This window comes from Protopterus annectens, chromosome 6.part0, assembly GCF_019279795.1.
Source record: "Protopterus annectens isolate FY-2018-M chromosome 6.part0, PAN1.0, whole genome shotgun sequence".
In the NCBI taxonomy this organism is placed as follows: Eukaryota; Metazoa; Chordata; order Ceratodontiformes; family Protopteridae; genus Protopterus; species Protopterus annectens.
In genome coordinates this window covers 1,874,054,234-1,874,079,893 of record NC_056737.1, presented here as the reverse complement: position 1 = coordinate 1,874,079,893, position 25,660 = coordinate 1,874,054,234, and positions in this window count along the sequence as shown.

Genomic DNA, 25,660 nt, shown 5'->3' with positions numbered 1-25,660 from the left:
TAGGTGTTAATTAGTCATTTGTACTCCAGTTTCACTGCTGCACCATTTCCTTATTTCTTTCCTATATCCTTCCTGTTTCAGCTGCGGTGCATGACACCCATACCCGTTTACCGGGTTTATGTATGTTTTCATCTCCGTTCACATGCATACTCAGTTAACTTGTGTATTCTTAGCTAAGCATAGCTATGGGCAATTCAACACACCCCAATCCTGCAGCTTTGCCTAGCTAGGGGCAGAACAGTTTAGCAATGCTCCAATGTGCTTACAGCAATGGCAACACACCCCTCTCTTGATGTCATCTTTATCTCAAGGGCTCACCTCGGTGTTATAATGCTATACTGTGTTGTGCATCCTTACACCAGCGGGAAATCTGCGATTCACTATTACTCCTTTCGTTTGCATGGCATTGCCTACTAATTCTTAGCTACTGCACATAACACTGTCACTGCCCCTTAGCAACCCTTGCGCCATGAGTATGGTGTAGCATGCCTGCCACTGACTATTATGGCGGAATCCTGTTATGTGTTTCATTGCGGTTTTAGTCTATATTTTTATATATTCTATATGATCTCCTTTGCACACCACTGCCCTGCGTTTTCACGTCGCGATAGTGCGAATATATATATTAAATGTTAATTTTATATTTTGTAGATTTTTTTATGTCAATGGCTATATATTTAGCCATTGGCATATATTAACATTATAATACAAGTGTTTGGTCGGCTGTCATGGCTCCGATTTTATGTTAGCAAAAATGTAAACCGTTTTCTACGCTTTACATTTCTGCTTGCTTACACTACGCCTGCACCACTTCCTGAATCACTACATACCTTCATTTGCATGCTACAATGCTGCACATGGGTTAATTAGCATAAAAGGCTCAGGAGTTGTCCATGTGTAGCGTATGATGGTAGTGCACGTGGAAACAGCTAATACGTGAATCACTCGGCGGCCATATTTGGTGTTAGAACGCCGACGCTACGCCTGCACCTGGCGGAAGCTTCATGAATCCCGGGGTTTCTCTTTCTCTTTTTTAGAAACTTTGCAACATTACTTTAGTTGAAATATGATATCTGATGCATAAATGTATTTGTGTAGCAACTACTGTGGCAGGAAACTCAAGAAGTACTGGTGTAACCTAATGACTTCAATATTTCAGTATTACTTTTGCATTATTCTGACAGTTGCCTAGTTGACATACTGCTAGCCTTTAAACATTTAACAGTTTAATTAATGAGCACAGTCATGAAAATGTTTCCGAATCCTTTTCTATTTTGTTTTAAAATCAAAAGTTAACATTTTGGAAAATTGCAGTTGGAAGGGGAAAGCATCATTATTGTTCTCATAACCTTCTAGCTGATTCTGTTGCTTGAAAATATTTCTCATTACATCTTCACCAACTCTAGCATTCTCCAAGGTTCGTTTCATTAAAGAGAAGAAATGTGCAGCGATTTCCACTGATATTGAAATTCCAGCCTGACCTGCTCATACCTACATTTCTTAATTAGTATAAAGTCTATTCATTTTATCTTTTTGTACAGTATAAGCTGCAAGAATGCTTCTTTGCCATGAGAAGCTTTTCAGTTGAATTACTGAGTTTTATGTCTGATTAAACAATACTTTATAGCTCAAACTGAACTCTTCTCAAAAGTGGATGGCTGAATATAACGAAAAGGAGAATCCAAACCTTTAAAAGCTGCTTGCAGTAGGAATGTTTTATCTTCATTATGTTCAGCTATGTACCATTTATGCAGAGCCTGGTTTTAACTATGAGACATTGATTAAACCACTTATAGTAGACCTCCATATAGCTTTGAGTCTATTTCTAATCTTACTGTTTATAGCTTTGAAATGGTCTGTCAGTCTTGAGTGTATAAAAGAAGTACTGAACCAAAACTTTAAGGATCATTTTATCATGGTGAGAGAACTACTATACAGTCTACAAAATGAACAGGACATTGTTATAAGGAATGCATGTATATATGGAAAGTATACTTTCTATGAATTCCTGTTTGCCCAAACCATGATGATGTTATTGGAGTACAAACCGTTTAACATCACACTACCATATAATTTTATGTATATCAATAACAATACTGCTCTAGAAGGAACTGAGGGTGATGTCACTAACACTGCAATCATCAGAAATCAAAAGACGTAGCGCATACATGATGAAGTTCACACATGTTGAGGAATGTCTCAGTGAAACAGGCTACAGTTAGTTCTATTCACCTCCCTCCTCTAGACATTGGAATTGAAAAGCTGTGTTATGGAGGAATGTTAGATAATTTGCAGCCACTGAGGATCTTCAGTGATATGATGATCGAAGCAAGCAAGAGCAGAGGTGAGAACAGAGTGTCTGTCAGGGATGGCTATAGCTATGTAGGAAATAATATTGAGGTGGGGGATGCCAGTCTTTGTAGTGGATAGCTTCTGGAATCCTAAGGAGAAGACTATGAATGAGTACTCATTCTGGGCGTGTACAGAGAAGAGACTAACCAGTTGCGGAGGAAGAGTAATCACTGTTTATACGGCAGCAGAAGAACTCACCAAATCAACTGCTTGTCACTACTAAGCATCACATCTGAGAAACTTTGCAGCATCACAGTTTGTAACATCAATAAAAGGGGAAGATTTTACATTCTAGGATGTGCCTGCCACTATCATGAAGAGATCTCTCATGAGAGCTGGGTAGAAAGATGTCCAGCTCCTTTGTATCAATTATTTTGCAAAAGGTGCTGCTCAAGCTGATAAAGAGGAGGCAACAAAGCCATTTATGCACCTGCTGCAGATTATGGACTAGGATGTGGCACTATGATCTTGAGGGCTTGTACTATGCCACACCAAGGCAGATGATAGATGAGGCCACATGTGTATACTCACTACAGATATGTGCATGTTGCCTGACAGCAAAATATAGAAGAAGCAGGGAGAAAAAAACTCCACAGTGGTACAAAAAATAATCAAAAGTATAAAAAAAAATAGCAATAAATCTAAATACAATCAGTAGAAATACAGTTGCAGAGCATTATCAATTCTGCTCTCTAATAAGATGTAAACATTATAAATATATTTTTATAATAAAGTAATTAAAAAACAAAACTTATTAACCATAAAGGCGAAATATTCACCACTTATTATCTCAAATAACTTCTTAATTTTAAAACAGCCGCTATATTGCAGTTGTCATTTAACCCCGGAGCTCTGAATGCATCTAACATAAGCTGCCATTCGAGCTCACGGGTCTCTAACAATAAGGACGAAGAACCGCCTCTAATATTAACCGGGACATGATCAATGCCCATAAAACTAAAAGAATGTCCAGGATTCTTGTCAATGTGCTTTGCCAACGCATTTTCACCCTTGTTTTTCTTTATTGCATAAAGGTGTTCATAAATGCGTTCACGGACCTTCCGGTCCGTTTAGCCTATATAAAAGGCTGGGCAGCAATCGCAGAAGGCACCATAGGCAACAGAAGAAGTTTGACAATTAAATTTATGATAAACCTGGTACTTTCTATTTCTAATATCAAATGAGTATCCAGTTTTAATGTACCTACAATAATTACAGAGGCCACACTTAAAAGTACCTTTCTGTCTATTAAAAGATTGTGTGGTCGCTTTCCTCTGTAAAAGCTCCTTTAAATTGTTACCCCTCCTAAACACTATATAAGGAAATGTGCACAATTTGTCCACAAGGGCCGGATTACTGGTAATAAACTGCCAGTTCATACGGATAATAGAACAAATGGCCTGAGAATTAGTGTTAAATGTGGTAATAAAACTCATAGTGAACCCACGGGTGTCAGTTATAGGCTCCACTTCAGCAGAAGTATTCACAATGTCATCAGAGATAACAACACTACAGGCTATGTCAGGTATCAAAGACTCATTCTGATCAAGAAGGGGTTTATAAAACCCATTCTGTCTTTTCTGATTGCCTTCCATAATCAATTCATCCAATAAGTCAATAGGGTAACCTCGGTTGCCAAACAACTGCTTCAAATATTTACATTCATTGAGAAAATCTGCCAAGGTACTGCACATTCTTCCTGCTCTAACAAGCTGGCCCTTAACAATGGACCACTTTTGTTTAAAAGGATGGCAACTAGAAAAGTGCAGGAAAGAATTACAGTATGTCGACAAAAAAACATTCTTACTGAAATCCTTGGTTAATTTTACATCCAGATAATCAATAACTGTTGAAGAAAATTTATATGTAAATTTTAAAAATGCAGTTGTTTCATTAATAACTTGTACAAATTCTTGTGCTATTTCTACACCTTCTCGGAATAAGATGAAGATGTCATCCAAGAATCTGGTATAAAAAATGACAGACTTCATCAACTTCAGATTACTGAAAAGGAAATGCCTTTCCCAGTAAGCAACAAACAGATTGGCAACACTTGCCCCACAAGGGGAGCCCATGGCTACCCCCTGTTTTTGTAGATAGTACTCCTTATCAAACAAAAAGAAATTGGATGAAAGAACTATCTCCAGTAGCTCAGAAACTAAAACAGTTTCATTTTTAGGTGCTCCCAATTCTGTCATTAACAGCCCAATCCATTCGACAGCCTCCAAATGTGGAATAGAAGTATATAGATCGACTACGTCGATCGTCAAAAAGTTGTAAGAGCTGTCGAATGGTATATTATTCATATTCCTAAGAAATGTCCAGGAATCTTTGCAAATACTTGGGATCAATTTAAGGTATTTGGACAGAATACTGTCAATGAGTCTAGAACATGGATGGGTCATAGATGAACGACCATCCACCAATGCTCTCATAGGTGGGTTAAAGGCATCTTTATGAATCTTAGGGATGCCGAACATCACCGGGATCTTTGGGGGAAATATATCTATAAAATTATAGGTATCCAAATCAATCTTCCCAGCCAAAAATAAATCCCTGTAATAACCCCTAATACGCCTATGAGAGCCATTTACCTCATTCAAAGAAACCAAATCATATGCTGGACTGTTTAGAATGAGGAACATCCTTTCATTATATTGAACCTCATCAAACAGCACCAAGCCACCTCCTTTATCAGGTTTTAAAAACCTTACAGGCAAGTCACTGAAGTGTCGAAGACCCATTAACTGCTCTTTAGTGATGTTAAACTTAGCCAGATCCATTTTCCGTTGCATAGAAGAAAACAGATGTCTAACATCAACCTCACACATGGTTTCAAATAGTTGTAAATTAACATGCAATGGAGGATTAAAAGAGCTAGGCATTTTAAGTCCTACTAGTGCATTATTGACATCATTACTAAAATACAATTTCAGATTAAGTTTACGTGAAAAAGTTTTTAAATCAATAATGACTTTAGCCAAATTGCCTGTAGAAGTTGGAACAAAAGTGTAGCCAAAGGCTAACAGTTCAACCAAGTCAGTGTCAATATCAACTGAGGAGAAATTGTATATTTTAAAATCCCCATTCTTATTAAAAATAATCCTGGGCTGTCCTTCCTTGACAGGAAGAACAGGATTAGGAACTAGTTGTACCTGTTCAATTTCCTGTTCACATAACCTTTCTTGTTGCGTGCACCTAAAAAACCACTTCCATCATTACGAGAAGAAGGCCCAGGTTTTTTATACCCGGTCTTTGTGCTGTTATTTGCCTTAATTCGGTTACTTCGTCTAACACCCTGGCTTGGATCCTCACCTAATTCCTCAGGCGAGTCCACCAAAACAATATCATCCCCGACATCCTCAGGCATGGCTGTACCATCCTGACTAGGAATTACATAAACCATGACTTTTGGTTCCAAATTAGGGTAGGCTTCATTATGGTGGTAAGCAAGCCTATCCCTTATTAGTTTCTTATTTTTATTGTTCTTGAGCTTCTCCATTAGGGCATCAATACTAACAAAGATACGGTTGTAATCGTATCTAAATTGTGTAAAGTCCAAGTCAATTTTAATAGCATTGTCCAGAGAGTTGATTTCCTCTATAAGAGAACCAATATGCATCGAGTAATGTTTCACAATAAGCTGTAACAAATGCGCTCCTTGCTCTTGGAACAAAGTTTTAAGGTCAGCATAAAAAAGGCGGTCGACTAATAAACCTGAAGGGGAAAAGCTATTCCTTAATCCCTTAGGTATTAAATTCTCAGCAAGACATTGCTGAAAATATGCCGCCTCTAATTGAAGCTTCTTTAACCTAAGCAACTTGCTGTCCAAAGATTTCAGCTTATCGTTCAAACTCTCCCCTTGAAGACTGGTTCAAAACATTAGAACCCATGTTATTTGTTTCATTATTAGGTAAAAAAGCAAAATTACCTGTATTCCCCATCCATTCGGAAAGGGAAAAATTAGAATTCTGGTTTATTAAACCATTCTCATTAACGTTAATGGTAGGAACTGGGTTGCGTGCTGGTCCGGTAGACCCATAAGCCGCGTTGGTAGAACCAGCTCTTTCCTCAAATCGTTGACGAGGTGGAAGTGCTCCATTAGCAGAGGGAAGAGCATTGTTGTCCAATGATGTACCAGCATTGCCGGTTTGAACTCCCCCACTAAAAGGAACTGAAGCCACCGGTTGTTCTGCCGGAATAACAGTGCTAGCACCAGATCGAACTCCTCCACTTAAAGGAACAGAAATTACTGGCTGTCCTGCCGGAATAGCAGAGCTAGCAACATTTCCACCATTCCAATCAAAAACGTTGGGACCAGATCGTGATGAGCCAGGCATGCTCTGTTGTAAAGAATCCATGCGCGAGTTTAACAACTCAATTTTCTCAGTAAGGGACACCAGCAGGGATGAAACGTCAACCCTTGCATTAACTACATTAGAGTCAGTTGTCCCAAAAATGTTGGGGCTGTTAGGACTAAGCGGGCTGCCCATGAATGCAAACAACAAACCAGAGAACGTTGAAAAAAACTGAATCCAAACACGAAAGGCAAGCCAAAAAGTCCAACCAGCCACTCAAGTTTCTTCAAATTGCTTGAACGCTAATTTTATTTAAAAGAAATAAGCGTTTTCACCGCAGTACAGATGCAGCTTCATCAGAAGTACAACATTGGATAAAAATTCCCAAGACAAGACAACTGCAATATAGCGGCTGTTTTAAAATTAAGAAGTTATTTGAGATAATAAGTGGTGAATATTTCGCCTTTATGGTTAATAAGTTTTGTTTTTTAATTACTTTATTATAAACATATATTTATAATGTTTACATCTTATTAGAGAGCGGAATTGATAATGCTCTGTGTTTGGTCAAACATATATTGTAATTTTAAACTCTGTTGTTCAAATTAATTATTGGGACAAGATGTGTTATCAGGTCTGACGCACTCTCTGACGTTTTTTAAGTCACTTCCTTTATGTTATTTAAACTTGGGAATTTTTATCCAATGTTGTACTTCTGATGAAGCTGCGTCTGTACTGTGGCGAAAATGCTTATTTCTTTTAAATAAAAATAGCGTTCAAGCAATTTGAAGAAACTTGAGTGGCTGGTTGGACTTTTTGGCTTGCCTTTCGTGTTTGGACAAGGGACAGGTTAGATAAGTTTTTTCAGTTCTTGCATTCGACTACACATTTTTTTGAAATTTACAATGAAGGTACAGGACAATAGGGTAAATTATCTTGATGTGTCTTTATTCAAAGACAGAACCCAGAAAAAATTTGAGTTGACTTTATATAGGAAACCCCCCTACTCAAATTCCCTACTCCATTTTGAGAGATGCCATCCCCTTCAACAAAAGAAGTCTTTGGTGAAGGGAAACTGTGTGAGACTGGCCTGTATGGTGAGTAAGGACACCAATTTTTGGGAAGAATGTATTATTGTGTTTATATATTTATATATTGTGTTTATATACTATTGTATATATTGGATGTATATTGTGTAAGGTGCTGTGGAATCGGAGAGCCATGTGCCCCCAGATGGCAGCAGTGAGACTGAGCCCCCCCATCCACGGGCAGTCACCACTGCTCCTTCACAGCCCCAAAGGTGGCTGTGCTGGGGGCTGGGAGCTAGAGTCAGCCTGGCCTCCAGGTTGGCCAGTCTGCCTCAATCCAGTGCAGGCAATCATCCAAACCACGGTGGATGATCCTGTGCACTATTCCTGATAGCTGTCAATGGGTGACAACTCCCTCTCCAAGCCCGCTCCCGGTAGGAGGACGGGCCCTGTTCCCTGAGGCAGTTCCACCCATAGGCTGTGTAGGACCAGCAGAGAGGGCAGCTGCAGGTTGGGTTGCAGACTGCTGGAACCCGGTGCCATGTCTGGCTGAGGTAGGGTAGGCAGATCGCCGGAAACCAGCCTACCGAGTCAAGCTATGATATTGAGGTTTTTCAAAGTGTACAGGTTAGTAATGAACAGAACATTTTAATGTTAGTTATAACAGCATGTCAGGATGTTGAAGATAACCCAATACAATAACATTTTATAGCATATGGAACACAACAATAAGTGGGATAACAGTCAGTATTGTAACTGCATGCCAGTAACAGTTACGGCATAAGGCCAACATCATATGTAATTCAACAAAGTATGTTAGGATGCAACCATTGTAATATATAACAATAATAAAACACAAGGCCCAACATAACATTTTGAGAACAACATATATTAAACGTAAACCATACCCGATGTATAACAATAATAAAGTATGATGCAGATAAGGGGTGGGGGAGACAGAAAGACATTTTATTACTACCAGTATAGGCTATATTGTTTGCAACAGTACTCTTATACACTCTACAGATCTGCCCTTACTTTATATATACAAGTGCCCTATAGCTTCTGTAACACCTACATACCTCTCAAGCTATCCGCATGGGACAGTATGGGCTAAGCTGTAACACCTACAGGTGCACAACTACAGGTGAATATTACATATCAGGGGAGCATATGTGACTAAGAAGGTGTACTGTGGACTAATGTAGTGTGACTGTGCTATTAAGATAAATCAAGTGACTGTTAAACCTGTGTCTCAGAGATTTGGCAACAGTGATCACAGTCCACGACAATGTGACACTTGAGAGAGATGTATCATGCACAGTACAGAGAATTTATGCTAATCATGCCATCCTTGGCAGGCATGGGGTTAGACTATCAGCAGACATTCATAGACACACCAGGCATACAGCCATACCAAGATTAAACAGTTTTATTTGTTTTAATAACATATATTAGTATTATACTTGCTGACTTTTTATTTACTGCAGTCTTATCACCTTGCTGAGCAATGCTGTTAATACTGTGGCACATCTGGACACACAAATTAGTAACCCATTCAAACAGCTACTACAGCCATTTATTTACCTGCAATTCCTGTGGGGAGAACATCTGTTAACAAAACATAACAGTTTCTATGAATATTTAGTAGTACATGTCCCTGGATTCGAACCCTGGTCTTTGTGTGACAAAATGTATATTATACATAGCATTTATCACATTGAACTACTGAGCCACTGCTAAATGTTAATTGACTAATATATCCCTAGATCTCACCTATTTACAAACTGTGACCTGGTAATAGAGGTAGAGTGTTATACAAGGCTGCAGTTAACCTTGAACATACATGCATGAGATTCATGCATGACAGAGATAGTAGGTGAACTGTGTATTGATAGTTGGAATGCAGATGTTCACGTTTAACCCTTGGTGGATAGGAACATGTGTGATGTGTACAGACTATAGCAGAGTGCTGTGTATCCTATCTGACCCATATACAGTTGCAGATGGTATATTTGCAGTCTACAGATATTACAGTTTCATACTTGCCTGCAGAAGTGTAACTAAGTTCAGGAATGCATAGAGCTGAAATGCAATGGGTAACACAAGACAATCTTGAGATAAACACACTATTATACCTTAGCCATTACTATTCAAAGTTCAGATCTTATTGCAGAACAAATATCATACTGCATTATATCTTGCAGTACAGCTCCACATCTAAACTTTAGCACAACAGTCTTTATCAGATAGCCTTCAGTCACTTCATAGTATTATTCCTGTGTTTACTTCACAGCACTTGTAATACTTGATTTAATGACCAACAGCCCAAAATACACACATTTTGCACAACACAGCTTTATTATGGGTGACATCAAGCAGTGATTGGTATGCATCTAACAGTCTTTATTGATGAACACTTCAGATAATGCAGGTGTTGCAAGACAGCTGTTATTCCACAATGTATGCAGTAGTAGCTTTATTTCCTTAACAGTTATGAATGCAATTGAGCTTTATTTCCTTAACATTATGAATGCAGTAAAACATTATTAACTAACACTTTGAAACATTATTTCCTTAACATTATCAGGTTTCACACTTTCATCTTTATTGAACTGTATCTGGCATTACTCAGTTATATCAGTCCAGGTCTATGACCACATTCATTGCAGTACAATCAAAACTGAATATACCTATTGGCAGTTACTAATTTACTCTTTTTTGTTTATATGACTATAGATTGCAAGATACATCTGTACTCACACTCATGGTGCAACCTGGCCAGGCACCCTGTATGAGCCTCCAGGTTGCAAGCTCTCTCCTGTGCAGCTGTGGAAAGATAAACACACCATTAGAGTACAATTTGGTAAAACAATGATAACAATACTTACAGACTGGTGGGACAGTCCCATCTTTCTCATCTTGGGCCCAGGTGGCCAAGACATCCCACTTTCTACGCTTCAGGTCATCATAATTATGGCACACCTGCTCAACTGTGCAGGGGATATCAGTTGCACTGGTGAGATCACATGCCAGCCATTCCCAGGCCTCTGATTTGTATTCTGACACCTGATTCTGGCCCTGCAGCAGCCAGATATCATGGTATTTTACAAGGCATTCAACCATAACACTGAACTCCAGAATGCCCCACCATTGCACCCGAAAGAGTGAACCCTCTCCAACTACTGCCATAGTCCTGGCCAACATCAAACTCCAACAGATACTGGCTGTATTCCCACCTGTTGCACTTAAATAAGGCTGTTTTCCCACCCTTTGCAGCCATTGGGCCATTTTTAAAAATGCATCACGCTACTTAGCACTGAGCAAACCCACTGAGCTCAGCTGAACAGTGCTTAAACTGGCAATGCTTAGCAATGATTAGCAGTGCACAAAAAAGCTTAGCTGAGCTGAGGACTGGTTAAAAAGGATTTGCTTAGCAGTGCCCAAACCAGCTAACTGGAGATGTGCATTGCTAAGCAGTGCTAAAATGGGTCCTGTTTAAGCACTGCTAGGCTTGACTTAGCAGTTCTTAGCAGAGCTTAGCCAAGAGCAAACCAGATTAAAAAAAGAAATAAATAAAATACAATTATTTGTTCCTTACTACTACTGGATGATTATGTGTATGCATTTTACTTATATATTACCTGACCTTATGTATTTTAATGTCCTTATCTTGGAGTATGAATTTTATGTATTGTAAACTTGTGTGTAAGTGGATATTTTCGCTTCAGGCCTCCAGTGAAAATAGGCTTCTATCCCAGCTGGACTAATCCGGTTAACAAATGTCGATAAATACATCTATAATAAAATAAATAAGTTATAAAATATTGCTATCAAATATAAAAGCTTAATGGCCTGTCTGTGTATTTGAACTGTGCACCTACGGCTGTGATGCTAACCATTCAGCTATGTAGATATGTTGACAATAGCTATATACATTTATATATAGCTCTCATCTACATTTAAGCACTGCTGAGCACAGTGGCATGCCATGCAAACACTCTCAGCTATGATTAAACTTGACATTTGATATGAAAACTAAAAGTATCCAGTTTCTATTTTTAGATGTCTGGCACCTGTCCATTGCTAAGCACCACGCAAACACACAAAAAAAATATTTAACTTTTATATTTCAATGCCATCTGGCACTTTGACAGTAAAGGGGGTGTGTTACTCATCTCTGGACACTGTAACACACCACTACATTGATTCTGTAACTGTGTTACATGGCTCTCTTTCAGTAGCGTGCCTTCATTAATATGCAAGGCATGTTGCCAAGGAGGGAGTCACAGACACAGCCACAGGACCTTTCGTGTAGGACTTACACTATTCCTACATGGATTTTATTAAATCCCCACCTCTGTCTTTGGATAATAGGTCTACTTATCAAATAAATGCATGTGTAAAACAAGAAGATATATTGTTATATATATGTAATGGGAATACCTAGAAAGGCTGGTTGGCAGATGAAGTTTATTTTATTTATATTCATGACACAAAGTATATGTGAACACACATATGAACATCATTGTTGCAGGCATTATAAGGGGATTTAGCAAGATTTCTGTAAAATACCACACCATGTTAATGAATCACATATATCAAATATAAGGAAATTGAGAAGGATTACGCTTTGTATATCTAAAAGACTCATCTTGACTTTCATTACCTTCACTTTAAACATCGTGTCTCTGATCAAGTCCAGAAACTAGGGCAAAGGCTAGAACTGATAATGAATATACAAAGCTGTGCTATGTGAGCTTCATTTGGACTGCAAAGAATGAAAATAATTTGTGTCAGGTGTGTTCATATTTACGTATGTTTGGAAGTGAATATGTCACTGCCTAATCTCATGAGTAATTTGATTACTGCTCCCCTCATAGTACATGCTCTGTGTAATTATTTTTTCTTTGGTCTCTCAAGCTTAATAGTTGTCCCATGAAGAAATGTTTGCAGACGCATAGAGCTACATGCATTCTTACTAACTTCTACATAAACTCATTTTGTATTTTATTCACATCTTATTATTTTTATATACAATTTCAGAAATCACACTACAACTTCAGTACATATATTACAGGTCTGAGAAATGTTTAATGGAGTGGTGAGAAATTTCTGTGCTTGAATAGTTAACAAAAAACAATTACTTTCTTTTTTTTTTCATTTTTTAACCAGTCATGACCACAAAGACATAATTTTTTCTAAGTATGACTGCTAATAAATAAAGTCACCTTTTCAGTTTAACAATATGCAGGGAAAGACTTATGAAATCAAAACTCAGAAATAACAGATGGGATTCATCTTTTTTATACTGCCGGACAGAGTGATATGCAATACAGAGTACAGGAAATGCTTGAATGCCGGATCAGGCCTCTTTCTTTATTCACTATTAGGAATTCTATTTCTGTTTAAATTTTTTATATTATACACTAAATAAGAATGTTATAAACGGTATTCATAGTCAGTAGTGCAATTATGCTTGGAAATTCGGGGGCAAGCGTAGACTAGTGCAGTTAAGGAGCAATTCCTAGAGGACGAATGGAAGTATGCAAATGACCAGATAATGAGATGGCAGTGAGATGTGATGTAAATGTACTTATGCTCATTAAGGCTGTTTTACGCCAATTGTAATTTATAGTCAGTTTTTCTGACTTTTCAGTGGTTGTTGCAGATGCAGTATAAAAAGACTCACCAAACGTATCAGAGTTGCAATTGGCAAAAATGCTATTTTTGTGGTGAGCTTTGCTGTTTATAGGTCAGAGCTGCTTGATTTGGCTGGAGCAAAACCACTTGCACCCAGCAGGGTGCACCCACCAAGAAGGTGAAAATATAGACAAATGATTACTCATTATAACTTTGATAATCAGGAAATCTTTGATTAGAGTGGACAGAGACATTATAAGAGTCTAATGGGCATGTTTGACCTCAATGAGGCAATGGAAGAATGTGTGGACTTCGTAGTCCTGTGGACAGCAAAGTATATACAGCCCTCACTATACTTCATACAGGGACCTTCTAGAGACTGGTGTCTGGGGACACTTCTGGTGTCTGGGGACACCATGGTGATCTCACAGACTTCTGCTTAAAGGATACTCACCGAGTTCCTGGATGTAGTCTTGGCACATGTGAAACAGTACATCTATTTTCTGGTATCAACTCAGAACCAAACTTAGACTATGTGTGCTTTTATTTGGATGACACATTTCTCTGAGGCACTCTGTGTAATAGATTGCACCCATGTCACAATCAAGGCCCTCCTGGTCGACAGGGTGAGTGATACCACAATAGGAAGGGCTTCCATTACATCAATTGCCAGGTAGTGTGTGATGCATGGAGGAAAATCATCAATATCTCTGCTCAGCATCCTGGCAGTGCACATGATTTCCATATCTAGCACATTAGCTCACTTTACCACATCTTCCTGCATGGTAGGATGCCCAGAGGTCATCTTGTTGGTAATTGGGCATTTCGTTACTTTTATTTTTATTTTTTAAGTATGTAGTTATTAATGTTAATGGTAATTGCTGTACATTAATCTGTATTTTCTTGTTTTGTTTTCCCTCCATTTTCTCTCTCTCTCTCTCTCTTTTTTTTTTTTCTTAAGGGGATGTCAGCTATCCACTGGAGCAATGGCTCATGACTCTGATGAGAAATCCTTCTGGAGCAGTGGAGAGGAAATATAATACATCCCTGTCCCAAACATGTATTATGATTGAGAGGGCGTTTGGTATCCTAAAGAGTTATTTCCGGTGCCTGGATAAGTCTGGGGATGCCCTTCAGTATGACCCAGCTACAGCATGTAGGATGTTCACTACCTGTTACATTTTGCATAATATGGCTATGCGCTGATCTGGTGGTGAAGTCATCCATGCTATTACTGCATCTCCAAGTTTTGTTCCATTCTGACTAATGATGAACAGCTGGCAGCAGTAGTAAGGGAACCCAGTGGCATGCTCATGTATAGCATGCATCTGCACAGATCAAGGGGTGGTGACTAGTCCAAAACTATGGATCAATACAATCAGGTAAGGTAAGCCTTTCTTTAAAAAAAAAAAACACATGAAGAATATTTGATGCATGCAGTGATACCTCTGGGCTGTGCTGTGTGGTGCATTGATCTACTGTCAATGTTAATCTGACATTCTCTCATATCTTAAAATATCTTAAAACCATTTTTTTTTTGTTTGATTTTTTTGTGCATTTTTAGTAGCTGTTTGCCTTAATGCTCATTGATTCCAGTGCAGTGATGCTGGAAAATCAGCAAGTCAGTAAATGAGTCAACAGTTGCACATGCTGTATTAAATATCTACTTTTTTATTATTTATTTAGTATTCAAAATAAACAGGCACTGTCAGCAGTGAGAAATATAACTTTCATTTTCAATTTCTATGTAAAGGATTATGCTGCACTGCACATCATGTATTTCTTACTGTCATGTAAAATATTCATGAAGTTAGAATCTCTCTCTTCATTTGTGCAGTAATGAGGTATGTATGTACTTAACATATGTACATAGATTATGGTGAAAGTTATAGCAGGAAAATAAATAACTTGGCATATATTTACACCCCTCCCCCACCAAACACCAACTAAAACTTATGTTGCATTACACAAACATACTTATAAAAAATGTTAAGTCACGGTAGCTCCAGATCAAAAGAGTCCTACACATCTTCTATTGACAGGCCTGGTGAAGGCACAGCATATGTGGAGGATGCACTATCATGAGAAGAATAAAGTGAATTAATGCAACTGTGTGATCTAGAGGAGGAAGGTGATCTTCCTGTCAGTGACCTGACCATACTTTATGACCATGACCATGACCTAGAACGTGAGGTTCTCATAGGTCTAGATCAGCAGTCTCCAACCTTGTTTGCACCAAGGATTGGTTTTATGTAAGATAGTTTTCCATGGACTGGCCATCGCACGTTCATAAAAATAAACCATAATAAACTGCATAATAAATACAATTCACCATAATGCAGAATCAGCAGGAGCCCTGAGCTTGTTTCCCTGCAACGAGACAGTCCCATCTAGGGGTGATGGAAGACAATAACACCCGAAGTGTGTTCCTTATGTCCAGTCTACTCCGTAATTTCATTTTGGTTGTGGTTGCTGTCATGGTAAAAAAACCGTTTCACAAAGATGGGATGTTGGAAATGGAAGCAGGGTTTTCAGTGCTTATTCTAGCAACCTTCTAAGTTTATAAATTCAATATTTAAATATGTCGCTATTATTTGTGGCTCTATCCAGATTTATTGTGCGAGAGGTTGAGAGGTAAAGTGGAGATATACACAAACCTTCTGAATCTAGCAACTTTCTAAGTTTATAACAGCAACATTTAAAATCTGTCCTTATTATTTGGGGCTCTGTCCAGATTTATTGTGCAATGGGTTGACAGGTGCTGTCGAAAGGTAACAAACCTAATGGAAAACTTTTTCTGAATATAGCAATTTACTAAGTTTATAAGAGCAGTATTTAAAATCTGTCCCTATTATACCTGACTCTGACACCTCTCAACTGTCCAGATTGTCACAGAATGTCCAGATTTTTGTCTCATATTTTTGGTCTGTTCCTCATAAAGTCTGTGATTTTCTGGATTTTTATAGTGATTAAGTGAGGATTAAAGTCATTATATTAATGACAGACATTTGAGTTTCAGATTTCTTATTCTACAGAAAATATATGGTAGCACAAGACCTTGCATTCTATTAACTTTCTAAGTTTATATGAGCAATATTTAAAATCTTTTCCTGTTTTTGGAGCTTCGTCCCTCTGTTATTTTTGGCTTTGTCCAGATGTTTTTGTGCTCAGAGGTAGAATGTGCTCTTTCCAGAGTTATTGTGTGAGAGGGTGAGAGGTATGGTCGAGAGGTACACAAACCTCTTAATTGCTGCTGCTGCTGTTGCCAGGGATCGCTCTCACTCTTCATTTTCTTTCTCTCTCTTTCTCTCACACCAATACAGACATGCACACAAGCGCATATACACAGACACACACACACACACACACACACACACACACACACACACACACACACACACACACACACACACACACACACACTCTGTTCTGCTTTCATGCAGGCATTCACTTACACACACACACACACACACACACACACACACACACACACACACACACACACTCTGTTCTGCTTTCATGCAGGCATTCACTTACACACACACAAACACACACACCCACACACACACACACACACACACTCTGTTCTGCTTTCATGCAGGCGTTCACTTACACACACACACACGCACACACACACACACACACACACACACACACACACACACACACACACACACACACACACACAGTCTGTTCTGCTTTCATGCAGGCATTCACTTACACACAGACAGAAACACATACACACACACACACACACACACACACACACACACACACACACACACACACTCTGTTCTGCTTTCATGCAGGCATTCACTTACACACACACACACACACACACACACACACACACACACACACACACACACACACACACTGTTCTGCTTTCATGCAGGCATTCACTTACACACAGACAGAAACACACACACACACACACACACACACACACACACACACACACACACACACACACACACACACACACACACACACACACATACACACACACACACACGCACACACTTTTTCCATTTCATTTATTTTTATTTTACACTTGTAAAACAGCAGAAGCACTGCTTAGCAAGTGTAAAATAATGACTTGATCAATCTCATTGTTCTCTCTTTCACACACACACATACATTCTGCTTTCATGCACACATTCACTCACACAAGATCCCTCTCACTCTCTTTCAATTTCTCATACACACAGTCTCCTCTGCTTTCATACATGCATTCACTCACACACGCAGACGGAAACATAAGCACACTCACACACATACATACACATATTCACTTTTTTCTTTTCACTCCCTGCCTAAAAGTATCTGTGCGGCCCAATACTGGTCTGCAGCTCAGTGATTTGGGACCGCTGGTGTAGAGGACTGTTGACATGGCTGGTGAGGAATGTGATGTTATTACTCCTTGTGAGTGCTGACATTACTGTCTTGTGAGCCAGTGATAGTGTCATGTGATCTTCCCTCATGTGTCCAGACTGTACACCATCCCCTTCCTCTGGTTACAGTGAGTCCGGCTTGAGTCTGGTATGTCTGAATCAGTGTATGAATGGAGGCTGCAACTGATGCCTGGTGTGCCCCAATTCTATGCATGAATGAAACCATATCATTATCCCATCTCTTTGCCAATTCAATGTACTGTTTGAAATCTTCATGTGTACCTTGTAGGATTCTAACCATTTCTACCTCACTCAGTTGCACTAGTTTGAACCCTAACTATTGCACAGCACATGCCCTGTGTGCTGCCAATGCTTTACATATTTTCTGAGGTAGTTCAAAGTAATTTCTGTGAATAGCACCTCTTTGTAATATTGTCATTGTGGGCAAAGTGGCCTCCTACTGCCTGCCTTCATCCTGTCACTGTTCTTCTGCCTATAGAGGCACTGCTGTAGAAGTGCATGCTTGCTCCTGGCTGTAGACGTGCATGTTTACTCCTGGTGTACAAGACTGAGTGGACTGCCAGCCTGTGTTTGACTTTGTAATGCTGTGTCACTTTCTGTAGAGTTACTAACATGTTGTGAGTTAAGAGAGCCTATCATTATACTAGGAGCCTGTCTGTCACTTCCCTCATCATGCCTTGTAAACACAACTCCATTACCATCATCCTCATCATCATCCTCATCATCATCATCATCAGTAACAGCAGCAGCAGCACTCATTCTACTGCTGACTGCATATTTATTGGTACAACTGAACGTATTTGTTTCTGATGCTGACTGTGTAAAAGGAATCATTGTAACACATTAATAATACTGAAACAGCATATGGTATAGCATGGTTACAGGAAGTGGGTAGTGGTACACTTACCATGCCTTCATTTTCATTAGTTGTTGATGTACAAGGCTGACATAATAATTATGAATTGTGACATGTTTAATGACAGCACTGTTTGTCACCATTCCAATGCTTCTGCAGACTTTGCTTTGATAGAACAGTGTCCATGTTACCTTTAATTATAGACATTGCACCATCTTCTGTATCATAGTCATCCCCACAGATGGACAGAAGAAATTCATAATGTGAAGTTAACTTAATAAGATTCAGACCTCCCCTTCAGTAGTGGTCCTGGAAATTGCATTCTGCCTGCCCTTGCTTCTAGCATGTCCTACCATATCATCTGCCTTTTTATTGCAGTATGCCAGAGATCTGTTTTTGCCTCCAATTACATTAATTTCAACAGCTACTTGGCTCCATGCTTTGTTCCTCTTGGCTTTTCTGGGCCACCCTTTGCCAGAAAAGAAGTTTGCATTATGAACTAAGTGCTGTCATGAGTACATAATTTTCCTCTTAGCTAAAATCATTATGTATATGCCTGGATCCCTTATTCTCCATCTGTAATATACAGAAAAAAGGGCTACTGTCAGACACTTACCACAGTACAATCTGCATGACATCAGTAGTTAAAATGTAATCCACTGGCCAGTTATAGCTGCACCAAAACAACTACAAAAAACAATCTAACACAAATATGATTTCAAACAGCAGAAGTTCATATTTTTCAATGCAAGCGTGCAGTACTGCTTGCTACTGACAAATGCCCTTATTATTACATTACTAAAACAACAATTTCACTACACATCTGTATTTCTGTCTTATACACAGTAAGCGTTGACAATATCAATAATAAGGTGTAAATTCCAATGAGAACAACAATAATGTTAGATTGTTAATGTAAAGAAGCAAATGTCAAACACACTGCAACCGTTCCCAGTACTTAAACAGTCATTGGCTGTAAAACACAAAATAGTTCAAAATGTATTGCAACTCAATCTTAAAATACCATGACAGGAACTCTTAATTGCCCTGCTAATGACTATACTTATTTTATAAAGCTTTTCTTTATTTTTGGATGACTGAGGTATCATAAGTAGTTTGCCTCCTATTTCAGCTATTTGCAAATCAATATGGAGCAGCTAAGCCTTGCGGCATAAATTCAGGATGATTTACATGTTTAGTATGTAAATTAGACTAATCTATATGCATGCCTATGAATTGTAGTATAACACAAACATGTTACAAAGTACATTGGCATATTTAGAATTTTCACCAATTTTAACGCACATGACATACTACATGAATGAGTCTGAGAAGGTGTGGACACACTGCAGATGGCTGCAGACTCTGCAGCACTCTACAGGAATGCCAAGCAGTTCACTCATGGCCAAAACTAGCTAATATACAGACATACTGGTGAAATTCAAAATGGAGTCATCTGAATTTCACATTCCTATGAATGCGAATGTTAATCACTGGCATCCAGGTGTGGATGTCACACCATAACAAACAGTACATTTACAGAAGTCCTAGAAATACATTTTCACTTACTATTGACATTTCTTTCTCCACTACATATTAATAAAAGAAAGCAAAAAAAAAATGATAGATCACACTTGAATGCATGTCGCAAAATGCAGACATAAGAAAAAAGATGAGCATGTTGTGAAGACTGGTAGAGGAGGGTGAAGACTACCAGCCTAGTCAAATAGAATTTGATACATAATTCTGGCATTTGTAAATATAAATGTGAAATACAGGCTTGTTTCCTAAATGAAAGAAAATACTGTAAAATGTTGAACTTCAAGATTGTAACAACATTGCCATCTGCTGTAAGGAAAACTAAGTCAAGCATTTCAAATCTTTCTTTTGAAGTTAAAATTATTTCATATCTGTCCTTTGATCTAGATAGTGGTGCCGAAGATGCTAGCTGAACACATTCTTTCTATTGTATTAAGTTAAGGAATAATTATTAGAGTTTACATGTGGATTGACCGTTATTGCTCTAAGTGTAAAAAAATGTAAATGCAGTTTCTGTGTGGCCTGGGAACTAGGAAGGTGTAAAAGATGATGTAATGTTTAGCAGAACTGCAGTTTCAATTTAAACACTGAGAACCAGAGATTATTAAGCATTTTGATCTTCGACATCTAACTCAGCACTGCCTCTTGTCTTAAGTAAGTTATCTTAGAAGTGTGCTTTCTTGTAGAAATAGATAGGACTATAAAGATTAGACTAAGTGTTTTTCTGTTATGTCAGAACTGTACTACTGAATTGTTTTAAGTTTCTGTCTGATTTCTGAACTCTTGAATAGCACTGTGGTGTAGTAGTATTGTATTGTGTTGTTAGTATTTATTATTAAATACTTTTAAACACTTTCGACTGTGGCTGGTTTATGCAGAGATAATTTAAGCTCTAGAATACATTGCATACTTATAAGTGATCCTGTAATAGGCCCTTCCAATAAGCCCTGATTGCTTAGTTACACTACTATTGGATAATAATATTGCACAGTAATAATTGGACACCCTTTTTAAGGGCCTTTGGGTAGCTGATAATTATTAGCTGGTGGTGGCAGGAATTACTACCGTATAGTCTGGGCATAGGAGCACAGCTGGAGAATCTGTGTCAGCCTTTCCCAGGAGTTTCTGTGAAGTTATATAAATACTTATCACTAAGTGTGTGTGTGTGTGTGTGTGTGTCAGCTACGTGGACAGGGGCACGAATCACTGGCTGGACAGAATGGGTACTGGAGGTTTTAGCTTGACAGCTAAGCTGAGATCTGGACCCTATAGCTGTGCCAGTGGGGAGTCTTTTTGGGAACCTGGGGAGCAAGGGAGTGACCAGCCCTGGACTGACTGTGATCTCTGTGTGCTCTTAAGGGAAATTGCACTTTACTGTGTGGATTTGTTATCCTTTCCTCCTATATGAAACAGCCTCTCTGGTGTTAGTGGTGAGGATTGAGGCTCCTTGATTGCTGGGCCAGGGCATGGGCGTCACATGTGTTTGGCAGCGGTGGGATATCCAAATCACATATTAATTAGTTGGCAAATAATAATTGGCTTTTAGTGGTGTGGGTAGAGTGAATCCTGTAGCTTATGTACAGTGATCTATGAAGGTGTTTTGCACTCTAAATCAGCCATGCAGTGAATACTCAGAGTACAGATCACAATTGTTTTATTTCTTTTGTTAGCTTATTTAGTCAGGGTGAGCAGGCAGCATGTCAACAGAGGAGTATGGAAAGCTGACAAGGAGCTAGCTGGTGGAGATGTGCCAGGCTAGGGGTCGGTTGCATGGAAACCAGACTAAGGCATACCTGATTGCAGCCATGGGTACAGTTGCATCAGAAAACAGCATCCAGGAGGACAAGCATACTGGCAGTGGAGGTACAATATCCTCAGAGAATGGACAGCTCAACCTTTCTGCAGTGGACTTAAAAATCCAGCTGGAACTAAAGAAACTTTAGTTGGAGGCCAGGCATTTAGAGATAGAAGATGAAGTAAAGGAACGTCAGAGGAAGCATGAGATGGAAATGCTGACTCTTCGCCAGAGTCATAGAGGTAATGGAAAAGGGAGTAACTGGACACCAGATGCACAGCAAGTCAGTAAATTTCTTCTGTAATTTAAAGAGGGGGATTATTTTGATAGTTTCATTCATATGTTTGAGAGGGTATGCAAACAGTATAGTGTTGACCAAAGGCTCTGGGTACAGTTCCTGACCCCCTTACTCCATGAGAAAGCTGTAATTTTTTGTCATAAATTCCTGACACTGTCTGTTTTGATTATACTGCTTTAAAAATGTCTTTTAGAATATTTTAAGCTAACACCTGAAATGTATAGGAAACATTTATGTGAGAATAGACACAAGGCAGATGAAAGTGTATGGGAATATGTTGCTGAACTGAGCACTTGTTTTCATAGCAGAGTGAGTGGATGTCAGGTCACCACTTTTGAAGGGCTGGCAGATGCTTTGGTGAAGGAACAAGCCCTTAGCACTTTGCCTGAGGACATGAGGATCTGGTTAGCTGATAGAAAATGTGCTACTTCAGATGAGTTGGGGAAGAAGGGAGACCTATACCTAGCAAGCAGGACAGCCCTTCACAGGAAAAGGAATCCCAGTACTGCTCATGGGCCTAAAGGAACCCAAGGTGGGCAGCACAGACTGCCCCAACAGAATCTGCCAGTAGCAGGTGAAGCCACTAGTCCAGGTACATGTCCAAGAGCTAGGGTTAAATGTTTTGAATGCAACCAGTGGGGCCATGTGGCATACAGGTGTCCACAGAGGAAAGGTGGGGAAACAAATGTGAGGGAGCCAGTAAGTGGGAAAGACAAAATGCCGATAGTAGGTTGTCTTGAGACAACAGGTGTACTAAACTACTATCCTGCAGATGTCCTGAGAGGGAAGGATTTGGATGAGGCAGTACCATGTGCACATGCAGTTACGCATGGTTAGGATAGGAGACAAGCATGTGGGATTGGTAGCCTGGGAGAGACCCAGACTCACTGCATACTTGCAGCCAGGGCTGGTGAGATGGTTACTTCTGAGAGTGAGCTACTCTGTAGCAGTGAGACTGAAGATGAGCCTAGGCTGCTTGTGGGTACTGATGTTCCCTTGGACAGGGTAACTGCAAAGGTAGAGGTGAGTAGTAGTACCCAGGCTGACAGTGAGGCACCACTGTCAGAGGATGCTAGACTTCCTGTGGAAGGGGATCTGGGAAGGGTTAAAAGGAGAGAGTTGAGACAGGCTCAGGTCTCAGACCCTACATTGCAAGGCCTGAGGCAGGTAGCTAGGGGTGGCACCTGATTCTCAAGGAAAGGGGGAATCTGTATACTGGGACAAAGGGTTACTATACATTGAGTGGACCCCTGAGGGAGGGCTATAAGGTGAGAGAGTACAGCTGTTGGTAGTGCCTAGAGCCTACCATCTGGCACTTCTAGCCATAGCCCATGATATTCCCTTTGCAGGTCATACGGGCATAAAATGTACAAAGAGATATATTATGCAAAACTTCTATTGACTTGGAATTTCTGGAGATGTAACAGTGTACCGTGGGACCTGTAAGCAGTGCCAAAAGGTAGTCAAGGCAGGAGACAAGGTGAGAGCTCCTTTGATGCCTTTGCCTGTGATTGAGGAGCCATTTCAGAGGGTAGCTATGGATATTGTGGGTCCTCTGAGAACCCCAAGTTCCACAGGGAAAAAGTATATCCTAGTGGTAGTGGATTATGCTACAAGATAGCCTGAGGCAGTGAATTTTTCCTCCATTGAGGCAGAGAAGGTGGCAAATGCTTTGTTAGAGATTTTCAGCAGGGTGGGTTTCCCAAAAGAAATGCTGTCTGACAGAGGTGCCGATTTCACATCAGACCTGCTGGCTTGTCTGTGGAAGTCCTGTGGGGTGAAGCACATGGAAACCATCCCCTACCATCCCCAGACTAATGGTCTTGTTGAGAGGTTAAACACTACAATCAAGTCCATGCTATGGGCATTTACAGATCAGTTTAAGAGGGAGTGGGACAAATATTTGTGCCATCTATCGTTTGCTTACAAAGAGGTTCCCCAGGAATCCAGATGCTTTTCAACATTTGAGCTGCTGCATGGGCATAGGGTGAGGGGGAACTCTAGATTTAATTCGAGATGACTGGGAAGGTGAGTGTAAGTCTCACAACGAGTCTGTTGTGGCATACATCCTAAACCTCAGGACAAGGCCTAGGGAACTCATGAGTTTGGCCCAGGAGAACCTGCCAGAAGCCCAACAACAGAAAAAGGTGTGGTATGACAGGAATGCTCGAGCTAGAGAGTATGCTGTGGGGCAGCAGGTAATGGTTTACATTCCTGTCAGACACAACAAACTCAAAGCAGCTTGGGAGGGAACATACAAGGTGGTAAGAAAGGTAAGTGATGTCAACTACATGGTGGAACTGCTAGACAGATGGCAGGGGTACAAATTGTACCATGTTAACATGATGAAACCTTACCATGCTAGGGAGGCCCTAGTGCTGAGCCTTTGCAGTGGATTGCAGGTGGAGTCTGAGGGAGATCTGGGGATGGATGTCCTCACTGAGGCTCGGGCTGACACCTCAGTGGAACAGGTAGCAATGTCCCAGCAACTATCTCCTACAAAGGTTCAGGAAATCCGAGCAGTGTTGCAGGAGTTTAGGGACATGTTCATTGGGAAAACAGGGTGCACCCACCTGGTGCAGCACCAGGTAAATACAGGACCCCAAAGGCCTATTAGGTAGGCTCCTTATAGGGTGCCTGACAGTGTCAGACAGACTCTTTGGGAAGAGGTACAGGAGATGTTGGAAATAGGGGTGATTCAAGAGTCCAACAGTCACTGGGCCTCCCCAGTGGTGCTGATGCCAAAAAAGGATGGCAGCACCAGGTTCTGTGTGGATTACAGAAAATTAAATAGTCACACAGAGTTGGATGCTTACCCCATGCCTAGGACAAATGAGGCCCTAGAGCAGCTGGGTGGGGATATGTATCTTACAACCATTGATCTTACCAAGGGTTAATGGCAGGTGCCCTTGACTCCCAGTGCTAGAGAGATGTCAGCCATTGTGACTCCTTTTGGCTTGTATGAGTTCACAAGGATGCCCGTTTAAGATAAAGAATGTCCAAGTGACTTTTCAGAGGGTGGTAGATAATATCCTAGCAGGAGTAGGAGGTTTTGTCCTTGCTTACCTAGATGATATTGCCATCTACAGCCATTCCTGATCAGAGCGCCTTCAGCATGTCAGGGAGGGGCTGGGTAGACTACAGAGGGCAGGGTCGACCATTAAGCAGTGCAAATGTCAGGTGGGTATGACAGAGGTCTCCTACCTAGAACATAGAGTGGGGAGTGGAAAGATAAGGCCAGAACCTGCCAAAGTGGAAGACATTAAGGCATGGCCTGCATCTGTTACTAAAAAGCAGGTGAGGGTATTTTTAGTGACAGCAGGGTACTACAGAAAGTTCATCCCCAGTTATAGTACCATAGCTGCTCCCCTCACAGACCTGACAAGGAAGAACAGGCCAGATAAGGTAGTGTGGAACCCAACATGTAAGCAGGCAT